Below are 15,433 nucleotides of genomic sequence, written 5' to 3'. Positions count from 1 at the left end.
ATGAGTTTTCCCAAGTACTTCCTGTGGATAGCACAAGTATCCCAGGTTGGGAACCACTGCTATAAAACCTACCCTGCTTACCCCATCAAAGAAGGAGGATACATATGCAAATAAAAGATGACTGGTCATTGGTCTGAATAATCAGATCATATTGTGATGTCATGCTGTGGACCAAAAATTCAATCCCACCTGAACCGGCTGAATTATAAATATTTTGCTCAAAAAGCTCTTACACTAAAAGAGCATTATCAAAATGTTACAAATTCCAGACTGTTATTTCGACCTCATAGTGTGGAAATGTTATAATAATTTTAAAAAATGGGAAATCACATTGTTAACTGCACTGCACCTTTAATGATTAGCCTAATGATGATACCCAATTAATATTTGGGTATCATCAAAACAGTAATATTGATCTAGCTACTCTATTCAAGCCAGTCAGTGTTGTTTTCAATATCTTTTTTTGAATGAGAAGAAAGTATCTGAAAATAGTAAAAATACTTCTGTCTTAAACAGCTTCTTTATTTGAAAGCATGTACTCTAGGCCTTAGAGTATCGTTGTGTTTAGTGCTCCTTTACTCTGATGAATCTGCAGAAGGGCATGAGACAAAGGAATCTGTAACATTAGGGAGAGTAGTGGTATGTGTTAATTGTAGGGGTGCCCATGGGGCTGGGGATCAGAAATGTGAAGTGTGATAGAGGCAGGTTGAGGTTTCCAGGGTTAGAGTAGTGCATCCGTTTTCATATGCTGAGGCAGTTAAGAAAGTAGAGGAAGATGGGTAAAGGGAAGGGATCCTGAGAGGAGTGGTGTGAGTAGTAGATCTGTATCAGTACAGAGGGATAGGCCAATAAGTGATATATGTTTCAGTAAGATTGGATTTTTAGCATTAATTGCAATGGTTATCAACTGTACTGCAGGGATGGAACGTAAGTCTCAGAAATTTTAGGTTGTGGTGGCAGCTGCAGAGAGCTATTTGGGTGTGTGAGACTTGACATCAGAAGAGTTACAGGGTGTGTTAAGTGGTGGTGTTCCATCCCTTCAGGTTGTTGGCCTGAGGTAGGTCTAAATAGATTGAAATAGTGGAGTAGGGTGGTGTGATTTTTATTTAATTTTTGTGAGTGTAGTGTTATATGGTAGGGTATTTGTTTATTAATTTATTTTCAAGCAAAGTATAAGGGGCTTGTACTTCAGTCTAGTAGGTGGTGGTAATGCAATAATTATTGGATGCCAACCGCCGTTAAACATCATCGAAGAAGAAGATGAACGCGATTCCTGTTTCCCTCCAACACAGTAGGTGGCGTCCTCACCAGCGTGTCTGGTTAATCCAAGATGGCTGCGCCCTGAGAATTAGTTACAACGTGAAGGTGCTTCTGCTTTGGACATTGAATAACGGATAGGTATGGTACAAATTACAATTTCTTACTTACATTGAAGTGTTTGCAAGCTACGTTTTTCCTATTTCGTCATCTCTAATGTGTAGATTTATTTAGCTAGCTTGTTTCAATCGTGCGATTGCTAGCTAACGTTATTTCCTATTCTGCAAAGTAGCTAGCACGAGCTGACACTAACTTGCGAAGTGTAAAGTTATTAACTAAATGTTGTATGAGTGTCTTTGCAATAATGCTCAAATCAGTATTTTCCACGTTATCCATCTTCCTATTGTTGCAGGCTTTGGTTTTTCCATTTATGTTTTAAGGTTGGACTTTAGCACATAGGGCCCACTGATCTGTGTCATCTCGTTAGTGGGAAGGTCTTTCTCTCCATATTTGATTTCTAGAAAAACATTTATTTGTCTTCCCTGTTTTTCGTTTTGCTCCACTTTTGGTTTGCATCCTGTCTTTAAGTTTGGTGTGGACTTTAATTTTGTTAGTCTGTTAGTGGGCACATTTAGTGGGCGCTCATGGCGGATGTCTTATTAGGTTCCAGTTGTTGTTACCGAGGTAAAAACAGTTTCTGGTTGGATATTCGCCTGTAGTTTTCCTTACGTCCACCAACAGCAGTTAGGGACCGTCAACATAGTGACAAATCACATTTTTCAAATTTCAATAGTTATTTATTAACCAATACTCCTAAAACTTTCAAAGCTGGTTCTAGCTAACCCGATGGTATAGACACACATTGCACGCATTTATTTTTTGTTGATTTGCATCTCGCACTATTTTAAATTATTTATTTACATTTTTAAATTTCAATAGCTCATTGGTCATATGACCTACTGGACTCAAACAAGGTTCAGAATGCCCACTGACTACCCTTCTATATTGCACAACCTTTAGTTTGTCCATTTTCATCTCACAAGATTTTACATAAATGTTTCTAAATGTAAAATTTCAATAGCTCCTTGGTCATGTGACCTACTGACTTCAAACATGGTGCAGAATGTACCCTTCTATATTGCACACTCTTTTTTTGTGTACTGTAAAATCACGCGGTTTAACGTACATTTTTCATAGTTTTACATTTCAATAGCTCCTTGATCAAGACAATTACACACCTAAGATGCGTTCAGTGGATATACACCCATATTGCATAACCTCTAGTTATGTCTCTTCTATATTGTTGTACATTAATATTAGTTTGACAATTAGGGGGTTCAGTCCAGTGTTGTGTTTACCCTTTTCTTTAATGTTTATCTATAATAATTGGTAGTTCTAAGTACTTATTTTCCCTGTTTTTTATTTTTCCACAGTATATAACAGCGGTACACAATAGGAGAGAGACAGATAATCTCCTTTTGTCATTAATATCAACCATAAAGGGCAAAGTACGAGTGTCATGCTATTAATTGTCCAAAGCAGGGATGGAGAGTGAGGTAGCCTGCAGTGGGTTTGCTGGTCAATACATATACTGAACATGTAACCACAGTAATGGTGGCCAGTAAATCAATGAATATAAATGGAATATTGACAAATTAAACAGAAATTGTAAACCTTTAATCTTTTCCAACATGTCAACAGACACTTAACTTCAAATAAGTATGAAGCATTTCACAGTGTTAACTTTCTCTTTATCCCTGGTTGATGTACATGTCAGAGCCTCTTCAGTGTGGATGGGGTATAGCAGACATTTTCAACAACAGACTGCACTTCCAGTTTGTGTTCTTTACTCTGTTGAACTATTTTATCTTCATTCCTAGTTACAGCACATGGAACCACTGTTGGCATGCAAAACATTCAATCTAAAACAAAACAAAGCTTAACACGTTATAAATAATATCAATGTAGAATGACGAATTAGCCATCCATTGTGTTATATCATAAATTGTCTTACATGCCATCACTGTTGTCAAAAGATTCTAAACATGTTAAATAAAGTTACTAAAACCCAGTCAGTCTTTGGGCCACATCCAGGTTCTTTATCAGTGGCACACATGAAGCAGTTGTTGGCTTTGTTGAACTCTGAAATCATAGGCATGAACTGAACATATGGCTGTCTGACACAACTACATAAAAATAAAGAATTTACATTTACTTTGAATTAAATGTCATTACATACCAGACATTTTTAGTATATCCTCAGCCATTTCTTTTCGCAGTTGCTCCATGTGTTTTTGAAGGTTCCATATCAATTTGGGAAGGGATGTTGGGGAAGTTCTGTGCAACTTCCTTGGCCATCTACACCAAAAAATAAAATAGTTTTTGACCTAATTGTCACATAACAGCTAACCATTCATTACTGAAAATATAACTATCAAACCTGCATTACAAAGACCCCGCAGCTGAAGGTGTCCTGCTGCATGGTGTGAGTTATTTCCCCTCCTTTCCACTTTATATATACCCAGTCGTCTTTTCCATGGCAGGATCTTCTCATTTTGAAGTGTTCTCTTTTTTTATGTAAACATAATGGAATTATGATTAGTTATAGGCAAATGAATACACAAGCCAAATGTGTATGCTGTTTTCCTTATCACTGTAATTTAGTAGTAGAGGTCATTTCCTTTATGCCCCATTCTACACACACACACACACACACACAGCCAAATTATAGGCACTGAACCATTTACAGGACAATAATAAAAGTAGCATATAGGATGCAACCCTATCACAGAGTGAATAAATGTAGAGCGTTTGTAGACTTTAAGAAAAAATATTAAGTGATAGTTTCATCAGTACGTGCTTAAAGAAAGTTATATCACAAAGATCACAGATGACAGTGTCCACCAAATCTATGACTATAGAGAATGAATTGTAAAATATCTCAAAATGTCAGTTGTTGAACATAATACTTCTTTTTACAATAGCAATTTATGACATATGCAGTTGAGGAATATTCCGTGTACCAACACTAAATGTAGGACGGACATAAGACATTCCCACATACAGTATTTTTTATTTAACCTTTATTTAACCAGGTAGGCCAGTTGAGAACAAGTTCTCATTTGAACTGCGACCTGGCCAAGATAAAGCAAAGCAGTGTGACACAAACAACAACACAGAGTTACACATGGAATAAACAAACGTAGTACAGTCAATAACACAATAGAAAAGTCGATATACAGTGTGTGCAAATGAAGTAAGATTAGGGAGGTAAGGCAAAAATTAGGCCGTAGTGGCGAAATAATTACAATTTCGCAAATAAACACTGGAGTGATAGATGTGCAGAAGATGAATGTGCAAGTAGAGATACTGGGGTGCAAAGGAGCAAAAAAATATATAAATAAATAACAATATGGGGATGAGGTAGTTGGACGGGCTATTTACAGATGGGCTATGTACAGGTGCAATGATCTGTAAGCTGCTCTGATAGCTAATGCTTAAAGATAGTGAGGGAGATATGAGTCTCCAGCTTCAGTGATTTTTTTTTTTTGCAGTTCGTTCCAGTCATTGGCAGCAGAGAACTGGAAGGAAAGGCTGCCAAAGGAGGAATTGGCTTTGGGGGTGACCAGTGAAATATACCTGCTGGAGCGCGTGCTACGGGTGGGTGCTGCTATGGTGACCAGTGAGCTGAGATAAGGCGGGGCTTTACCTAGCAAGGACTTATAGATGACCTGGAGCCAGTGGGTTTGGCGACGAATATGAAGCCAACGAGAGCATACAGGTCGCAGTGGTGGGTAGTATATGGGGCTTTGTTGACGAAAGGAATGGCACTGTGATAGACTGCATCCAATTTGCTGAGTAGAGTGTTGGAGGCTATTTTGTAAATGGCATCGCCGAAGTCAAGGATCGATAGGATAGTCAGTTTTATGAGGGTATGTTTGGCAACATGAGTGAAGGATGCTTTGTTGCGAAATAGGAAGCCAATTCTATATTTAATTTTGGATTGGAGATGCTTAATATGAGTCTGGAAGGAGAGTTTACAGTCTAGCCAGACACCTAGGTATTTGTAGTTGTTCACATATTCTAAGTCAGAACCGTCCAGAGTAGTGATGCTATGCGGGTGGCCAGGTGCATGCAACGATCGGTTGAAGAGCATGCATTTAGTTTTACTTGCATTTAAGAGCAGTTGGAGGCCACGGAAGGAGAGTTGTATGGTTAGTTAACAGTGTCCAAAGAAGGGACAGAAGTATACAGAATGGTGTCGTCTGCATAGAAGTGGATCAGAGAATCACTAGCCGCAAGAGCGACATCATTAATGTATACGGAGAAAAGAGTCAACCCGAGAATTGAACTCTGTGGCACCCCCATAGAGACTGCCAGAGGTCCAGACAACAGGCCCTCCGATTTGACACACTGAACTCTATCTGAGAAGTAATTGGTGAACTAGGCGATGCAGTCATTTGAGAAACCAAGGCTGTTGAGTCTGCCGATAAGTTCCTAACTTCCCTGAAAAGTTGCATATCACGGGGGGCTATTCGATGCTAATGCAGTACGCCACAGGATGTTTTTGTGCTGGTCAAGGGCAGTCAGGTCTGGAGTGAACCAAGGGCTTATATGTTCCAGGTTCCAAAAATGTTGAACGTGGCATGCTTATTTAAGATGGTGAGGAAAGCACTTTTAGAGAATAACCAGGCATCCTCTACTGACGGAATGAGGTCAATATCCTTCCAGGATACCCGGGCCAGGTCAATTAGAAAGGCCTGCTCGCTGAAGTGTTTTAGGGAGCGTTTGACTATGATGAGGGGTGGTCGTTTGACCTCGGACCCATTACGGACGCAGGCAGTGATCGCTGAGATCCTGGTTGAAGACAGCGGAGGTGTATTTAGAGGACAGGTGGGTCAGGATGATATCTATGAGGGTGCCCGAGTTTACGGATTTGGGGTTGTACCTGGTAGGTTCCATGATAATTTGGGTGAGATTGAGGGCATCTAGCTTAGATTGTAGGACGGCCGGGGTGTTAAGCATATCCCAGTTTAGGTCACCTAACAGTACGAACTCTGAAGATAAATGGGGGGGCAATGAATTCACATATGGTGTCCAGGGCGCAGCTGGGTGCTGAGGGGGGTCTGTAATAAGCGGCAACAGTGAGAGACTTATTTCTGGAAAGGTGGATTTTTAAAAGTAGAAGCTCGAACTGTTTGGGCTCAGACCTGGATAGCATGACAGAACTCTGCAGGCTGTCTCTGCAGTAGATTACAACTCCACCCCCTTGGCAGTTCTGTCTTGGCCAAAAGACCCACAAGGTTGAGGTTACTCATGGACAGTATTTTTTTTTTTAATTTATGTATTTTTTTGCATTGATGCATTGTGTCTTCTAACTGTCCAAGAATAGGATCCAAAGTGTTAGGAAATATTTGTTCCCATAAATACAAAGGAGGATGTCTCTCCTCATACCTCTGGCACTTTAGTCAGACTGCCAGACTGTGCACCACAGAGCCAATCAGGAGAGAATACATACAGGTCAACGGTGCCAATTGAAGGTCAAGGGGAGTGTCTGTGCCTTTTGGATTACTCTCTCTTTACAGAGAACCCCTGTGGTTCAAGTCAAGAGCTACCTTTCAGTCTGCTCTGCGCATGTCTGAAAGTGACAGAGCCAGCAGCCAAGAGTTTTTCACAGAATGTCATAAAAAATGATTACAATTATGAATGTATGTAAAATGCTAATATGTATTAGATCCAGTACAATGGAATAACTAAGACCTGAATTTGAATGCAGCTTGTAATGATTCCTCCTCTTTCTGTCCAGCTGGGTCAACCAAAAACACTTGGCCTGATGGTTCATGCAGATACTGGGGAAGCAATATAGCAATGTATTGATCCCTTAAATGATTTTACTATTAAATGACCCATGTCACAACCCTTATTCCTCTTCACAAAAATGTACCTAAATCAATTTTGGAAAAATGATTTTACTCACAAAAGACGTAGGGATTTATTTTTCCAGTTAGAAATAGTAGGCCATGCATCAAATAATTATTTTCATCAGAAAAACCAACCCTCAAATGCACTATTGCATTTTGTAAGTTGTCTGCAGGTGGCTTGTTGTGAATGCACTCAAATATCAAGTCATTATCAGGTTATGTAAACTGCGTGTTAATACTCAACGTAGAAGGATTTGTCTTAATGTACAGTATATGAAAGTGATGCTATGAAAAGGATTCTTTCACCTTATCAAGCTCACTGTGACTGACAAATCACTGCCTATTACTGTGATTAAAAAGAGCATATGAAACATTGTTTTTCATGAGACATACCTGTGCGCCTCTGTTCAAACACCTCCTGTCCTTGATCCATACCAGATACAGCCATTTGCGGATCTTCTCAGTGTCAATGTAAAAGATAGTTATTGCGAGGCTGGAACATTTTGTTAACTTAAAAAAAAAAATATTGAACACCCATGTGAAATGAAGGCCTGCAAAAGCTTACAGATTTAAGTCTAATAGCATGATATGAAAGTAGACAAACATCAGAGTGAGCGATATGAAGGTATAGTCAGTGGACATTCTGAACCTTGTTTGAGGTCAGTAGGTCACATGACCAAGGAGCTATTGAAATTTAAAATTTGGAAAAATTCATGTAAAATCTTGTGAGATGAAAATGGACAAACTAAAGGGTGTGCAATATAGAAGGGTAGTCAGTGGACATTCTGGACCTTGTTGAGTCAAGTAGGTCACATGACCAATGAGCTATTGAAATTCGAATGTAAAAAAAATGTGTACTTTGTTTACGCTCCCTAATTAATTCAACTAGGAATACAAAATGCTGCTCACATTTCCACATGTTTATTAGCTTTGGAAAGCGAATTCATGTCCAAATCGTGAAAATAATACCTGTGCAATGTTGTGCGCAATTTTCAAAAATAATGACACTTATTTGGAGTCTGTGGCTCAAGTGGTTTGAAAGCTATTGAGGTTTGAAAGCGCGAATATCCGTCGAATATCCAACTTGAAACTGTCTTTACCTCGGTGTTGTTGTTGCTAGTCAACTTTCAGTGGACACCCCCATGAGTGTCTTTCAGAATCACTCCTAAAACACCACCTGTTTCGTTTTGGTGGTTGTCAGTGACTTTGTGAGTTCCCCCTTCTATTTGAGCGACGTCTGTTTTCTTGCTGTGGAACGTAACAGAATGGGTGCTCGTCTGGGATCTTGTTTCCTATGAGTATGGTATTGTGTTAGAATTCCTGTCACTGACATCCAACTTGAGGGTTTATAAGATTGGTGGAATAATTTTGAAAGTTGCATAAACACACAGGCTTCTAAAATAATTTGGAAGCATTTGTGGAAAACCCAACATGGGAGATGCTAGAAATGTACAAAGGTGAGTCTGCTCATCATTTCAAAGCATTATGACATTAAGGTGGCATCTGGCGATCTAAAAGCAGTAGTCCGAGTTGATCGGTACTGCTTTGATGGAGGAAGAAATCCTTCCAGAGAGGAGGATGATGAAAAGGGTCCTACAGGTGGTAGAGTACACCTCGTAGACATGCAACTGCGAGAGGTAGAACTAAAAGGCAAGATGGGAAGAACTGGAATTAGAGCTTGAGCAAAAGGAAAGAGAACGTGAGGAGAGATTGGAGGAACAGAAATTAGATTTGGATTAGATTTGGATTACAGGGAAGGACAAGATGAGCGTGCAGCCAGACTAGAACAAGAAGAACGTGTGCATGCCATTCGAATAAGAGGGATGGATCTGGAAGCGCTCCGAATCCAGTTAGGCCATCTTGCACCCTCAATAGAGTTTGATCTTAGTTGGAACAGCTGGATTGTACCGCCTTTCAACAAAAAGAAGGTATATATATATATATATATAAATACTCTGTTTGAGCAGATTGCCACATCCCTAAAATGGCCACAAGATATTTGGTCACTGCTCCTCCAGTGTTCTTGTGGGAAAAGCTCAGTGTATGCCGCTTTATCGCTTGACCAGAGTATGACACTGTTAAAGCTGCTGTCCCTCTGGGACGAGTTGGTCCCAGAGGCATACAGAAAACAGTTCCGTAAATGACGAAAGACAGAATCACAATGCCATGTTGAGTTCGCAAGGGAACAAGAAATGTGCTTTTGATCAGTAATGTGGTTCTCAAGAGATCAAGGACCATGAGGATGTAAAGGCACCCGTACTTCTCAAGCAGTTCAAGAATTGCCTTCATTAAAGGGTTGCGACCTACATTTTTGAGCACAAGGATTTCTCTTGAGAAAGCTGCATTTCTTGCAGATGAGTTTGTGTTGACACATAAAACTACCTTCACAAACATAGCACCCAGTAGTTATCCCTGCACAAAAAGCAATCCAGAGATTCAGTCCATCTCTACAGTGCCCAAAGATAAAGATCGGCAGAAAACTGGTTTGTCATTACTGCCGTGAGAACGGGCACACTGTCTCTGTGTCCTAAGTTGAAACACAAAAATTAGAAGGGCGAAAAAGCGGTTTATTTTTGTGGGAGCACTCCAGCCCATTAAGTCTCTGGTTGGGTTATCTCCTAAGCAAGATTTTGGATCAATGTTATTTAGTGTTGTGTTGTCTCTCTTGTTGTGATGTGTGTTTTGTCCTATATTTATATTGTATTTTTTTATTTTAATACCAGGCCCCCGTCTCCGCAGGAGGCCTTTTTGTATGCCGTCATTGTAATTAAGAATTTGTTCTTAACTGATTTGCCTGGTTAAATAAAGATGTGTATGAACCCTTTGTTTCAGATGGTTTTGTGTGTTTGTAGAGTGGCGATGCTGTTAAGCAGCCAGTGAAGATACTGAGAGACACTAGGGCAGCCCAGTCCTTCATTTTGGAGGGTGTTTTGCCTTAGTCTGACACTGCAGCAACTGGTTACAGTTTGTAAGTACAAGGCGTGGAGGAGATGGGTTGCATGGAAGTTCCTTTGTATAATGTTGAAGTCTGATTTTATTTCTGGTTCTGTTGTCGTTGGAGTGAGGCCTAGCCCACCGGTGAAGGGGGTCTGCCAAATCCTGTCATTTTGTAAGCAACCCAGAATAGAGGTACCTGATGGGTTATTAGAAAAATATTAGGGATGCACGATATATCAGTGAACATATCGAAATCGGGTGATATTAGCTAAAAATGCTAACATCGGTATCGGCCGATGTCTAGTTTAAAGCCGATGTGCAAAACGGATGTTAAAGCTGACGTGCATACCTATATAATGTATGTACATGACGTAATAATGCCACGTAACATTTTGCACTACACGTGCAACACATTATTCCTAACTTAGCCCACAATGTCTGCTGTGTAGATCGAGAAGTCATTTGAAAGAGTAAAAACATTTCAGCGAGACAACTCAAAGGCAAAATCCATGCTACCAAGTATATGCATATCCTAGCTTCTGGGCCTGAGTAACAGGCAGTTTACTTTGGGCACGTCAGTCATCTGAAATTCCAGACAAAAACCAGTATGCTAATGAAGGCACAGTCAACTTAATGTATGTAAACTTCTGACCCACTGGAATTGTGATACACCGAAATAATCTGTCTGTAAACAATTGTTGGAAAAATTACTTCTGTCATGAACACAGTAGATGTCCTAACCAACTTGCAAAAACTACAGTTTGTTAACAAGAAATTTGTGGAGTGGTTGAAAAACGAGTTTTAATGACTCCAACCTAAGTGCCTTTCAACTGTAGGTGCTCATTAGTGAGTCTAGAACGGTACTTATTGTTAATGATGTTCATAGTGGAGAGAGAAGACTCACAACTGTATGTGGAGCCAAACATGGTCACGGTGTGTAGTGCTGCTTTGTTTTCACTGGTCTAACCAGTCTCAGACACAGCCTGCAGCCAGAAAGTGTCATGATCAGTTAGTTGAAAGTCCTCTCTGTGCAACATTTGCTTGCAGATCAATCAGTTCCATCTGTAGAGATCCAGCATGTGCCCACTTGAAGGTCTGTGTCACCTCCTTTTGAAAATCCCCTGACATCTGTGATGAGGAATGGATTCTCAAGTAGAAGGAGGAGCTGTTGTCCAAGGCTGAAGTTGTCAAAGCGATTTCTGAAGTTTCCAGTCAGCTTATCTATGAAGTCAACACGAGGAGAAACGTCTCTCTCACCCTGAATCTGTTCCTGCACTTTTGGGAAGTGTGCACAGTCTCCTTGTTTTCTCTGGAAGGAGCGGACAGATGTCATCAGATCACAAACTGAATTGTTCTTGCCCTGTAGTTTCATGTTGAGCTCATTAAGGTGTGATGTCTACCAAAAAAGCAACCATATCAATTTTGCTCTCGTCTTGCAAAAAAAAGTGAAAACGGTGTTGTCTTCTGACTCTTGAGCTGTACTAGGAAAGCTGTTATTTCCTTTCGAATGGACCAACACCAACACCCAGCCTTTACTGAGCCATCTTACATTGTTGTGCAGCAGTACTTCATTTGCCTCAACTTCTTTCAGGAATTCTCTCAGCAGGCGATGTTGATGAGATGAGGATGCCCTGAGGAAGTGGATGAGTCTCATCATCGTATTCATCACTTCAGCATACTCTGACAGATTGGCGAACAGGACAGCCTGGTGACTGATGCAGTGGTAAGCTGTGAGATCAGGGTTGTCCTCATTCAGCCGTGCCACAGCTCATCTCTCTCTTCCTGTCATGGCAGGGGCCCCGTCTGAGGTGCTAGAGATCACTTGTTTTAGATCTATCCTCTTTCTCAGCATCTCCTTTATGGCCATGTATATGTCCTTTCCTCTTGTATGTGTCTCGAGTGGTGTTACACCTAACAGGTCTTCACAGAATTCCTTCTTCTCTGTGTGGTAAGATCTAACACCAGAAGCTGGGCATTATTACTCACATCAGTAGATTCATCAACAGCTAATGCTATGCATGGTGCACTCCGAATAGCTTCATCAAGCTGTGTTAATACGTCCTCTGTTAGTATTTCACTCTTTGTTGCTGCTCTTGTACGTGACATTGGGATTTGCTTGATCTTTTCACACTGCTCGTCTTTTGGTTTACCGTCAAGTAAAGTTTCAGCAACAGCATTCATGCACTTCATCACCGCTCCCCCATCATTAAATGGTTTTTGGTGTTGACCCAAAATCGAAGCTATTTTTAGTGAACATTCGTTTGCATGTTGTTGGGCAGTGAATGCATGGGAGAGAGGACTCTGGTGGGTCGATCATACTGGGCTTTGAGTTGGTTTATTTTGTATGCCCTCACCTCAGACTGCTGTGGATATGTTTGCTCAAAAGATCCGTGCTTTGTCTCATAGTGACGCTTCACGTTGGCACTTTTTATTACAGCCACGGCCTCTGAACATATCAGGCAGAGTGGTTTCACACTCGCTGCGGGAATGATAACGACATATTTGTCTGTCCACTCTGAAAGCTTGACTTTTCTGACTTTTGCGCAAGCCATTCTATAATTTCTCCTCTCGATTCCGATTTTGCTTCTCTCGCTGTGTCGCTCTCTGACAACATCACTCTCCTAACATGCATTGTAAAAGCTTTGATTGGCTGTGTTTCGGGAAGTGATTTAAATAAGGCACGTGATTGGACAACACACAGTAGTATGGAGCGTTGTCTGGGACCTTCCCAGCTGCGCTGAGCCAGTGCAGTATGTGACATTGGGGGAAAAAAAGGGTTGCTTCATCGGTATTTAATTGAACATTTATTTATGAGTAATGAGTCGAGGTCCAGATAGAACCTTCACTCGGTCCGGACGCAGACCGAGGTCCACCAATTGTGCACCTCTGTCCTAGGACAAATTAGCAAGCAATAGCATGCTAGCTAAATGTCCATACATTTTTTTATTTGTGTTCTGATGATGAGTTATATAAACCCTGGATTGATAATGCTATGAATTAGCCATTGAGAGGCTTTGAAGCCACCAGTCGGCCATATTGGCACTATTTTTACAGTAATTAAATGTTTCAATGACAAAATGACATGTATTTATTTTTGTTGTGGGGACTGTAACATTAGTATAAATAGTTTTTTTTTTTTTGTTTCCATAATATAGTTTAAATATATGCATTAAGATGTCTAATGGAATAAATGTATGAAAAACAGATGTACACTTTAATAAATGCATTTCTATAGCTTCCCAAAATAACTTTTTACAATTGAGTAGGGGTTCAAAGATGGCTGCGCGGTGGCTTCAATACAGCGCCCCCTGTCAGTCATCCACGGTTGATACGAATCATTGGTTTTGACCTGTCCCCAAATTATACTGAACAAAAATATATAAACGCAGCATGCAACAATTTCAAAGATTTTACTGAGTTACAGTTCATATAAGGAAATCAATCAAATTAAATAAATAAATTGGGCCACTAATCTATGGATTTCACATGACTGGGAATACAAATATGCACAGACACCTTTAAAAAAAAAAAAAAGGTAGGGGCATGGATCAGAAACCAGTCAATATCTAGTGTGACCACCATTTATTTGCCTCATGCAGCACGACACATCTCCTTTGCATAGAGTTGTTTGTGACCTGTGGAATGTTGTCTCACTCCTCTTCAATGACTGCGAAGTTGCTGTATATTGGTGGGAACTGGAACACGCTGTCATACACATCGATCCAGAGCATCCCAAACGTGCTCAATGGATGACATGTCTGAGTATGCAGGCCATGGAAGAACTGGGACATTTTCAGCTTCCAGGAATTGTGTACAGATCCTTGCGACATGGGGCTGTGCATTATTATGCTGAAATATGAGGTGATGGCGGCAGATGAATGGCACAACAATGGGCCTTAGGATCTCGTCACGTTATCTCTGCATTAAAATTGGCATAGATAAAATGCAATTGTGTTCGTTGTCTGTAGCTTTTGTTTGCCCATACCATAACCCCACCGTCACCATGGGGCACTCTGTTCACCACATTGACATAAAAAACTGCTCCCTCACACAACGCCATGTACTCTATCTGCCCGGTAAAGTTGAAACCGGAATTAATTCATGAAGAGCAAACTTCTCCAGGGTGCCAGTGGCCATTGAAGGGGAGCATTTTCCCACTGAAGCCAGTTATGATGCCAAAATGCAGTCAGATCAAGACTCTGGTGAGGACGACGAGCATGCAGAGGACCTTCCGTGAGACGGTTTCTGACAGTTTGTGCAGAAATTCTTTGGTTGTGCAAACCAACAGTTTCATCAGCTGTTCGGGTTGCTGGTCTCAGACGATCCCATAGGTGAAGAAGCTGGATGTGGAGGTCCCAGGCTGGTGTGGTTACACATGGTTGTAAGGCCGATTGGATGTACTGCAAAATTCTCTAGACGACAACATTAAATTCTCTGGCAACATTAAATTCTCTTGTGGCTTCCGAATGGCGCAGCGGTCTAAGCACAATTGCACAATTGGCCCAACGTCGTTAGGGTTTGGCCGGGGTAGGCCGTCAATTTAAATAACACTGGCCTAGTTAAAATAAAAACAGCTCTGGTGGATATTCCTGCAGTCAGCATGCTAATTGCATGCTCCCTGATAACTTGAGGCATCTGTGGTATTGTGCGACTACAACGGCACATTTTATTGTCCCCAGCACAAGGTGCACCTATGTAAGGATCGTGCTGTTTGATCAACTTCTTGTTATGCCACACCTGTCAGGTGGATGGATTATCTTGGCTAGGAGAAATGCTCACTAACAAGCAGTGGTGTAAAGTACTTAAGTAGTAATTTAAAGTATTTATACTAAAGTTGTTTTTGGGGGTATCTGTACTTTACTTTACTATTCATATTTTTGACAACTTTTACTACATTCCTAAAGAAAATGATGTACTTTTTACTCCATACATTTTCCCTGACACCCAAAAGTACTCGTTACATTTTGAATGCTTAGCAGGACAGGAAAACGGTCTAATTCACACTTATCAAGAGAACATCCCTGGTCATCACTACTGCCTCTGATCTGGCGAATTCACTAAGCACATGCTTCATTTTTAAATTATGTCTGAGAGTTGGAGCGTGCCTGCCCCTGGCTATCCGTAAATAAATAGAAACTAGAAAATGTGGCTGTCTGCTTAGTATAATGAATTCAAAATGATTTATTCTTGTACTTTGAGCAATTACATGTACTTTTGATACTTAAGTACATTTAAAACCAAATACTTTTACTCAAGTAGTATTTTACTGGGTGACTTTCACTTTTACTTGAGTCATTTTCTATTAAGGTATCTTTACT

General features: G+C 40.5%; 1 protein-coding gene across 2 annotated transcripts in view; it reads left to right on the top strand.

The window, feature by feature from the left end:
* Positions 1–1,272: 1,272 nt before the first annotated feature.
* mrpl11 (mitochondrial ribosomal protein L11) overlaps positions 1,273–15,433 on the top strand; it is a 59,536-nt gene continuing 45,375 nt past the window's right edge. The window contains exon 1 of one of the 2 annotated variants that reach the window (XM_014199662.2): positions 1,273–1,398. The gene's annotated coding sequence lies outside the window, so the exon portion shown is untranslated. Of the gene's footprint in view, positions 1,399–10,015; positions 10,147–15,433 lie in introns of those variants that run through there. The other variant, XM_045718116.1, reaches the window with a different exon arrangement.

Source organism: Salmo salar, chromosome ssa05 (assembly GCF_905237065.1).
Source record: "Salmo salar chromosome ssa05, Ssal_v3.1, whole genome shotgun sequence".
Classification (NCBI taxonomy): Eukaryota; Metazoa; Chordata; class Actinopteri; order Salmoniformes; family Salmonidae; genus Salmo; species Salmo salar.
Note: the sequence above shows the minus strand (reverse complement) of the source record. Positions and strands in the feature narration are given on the sequence as shown.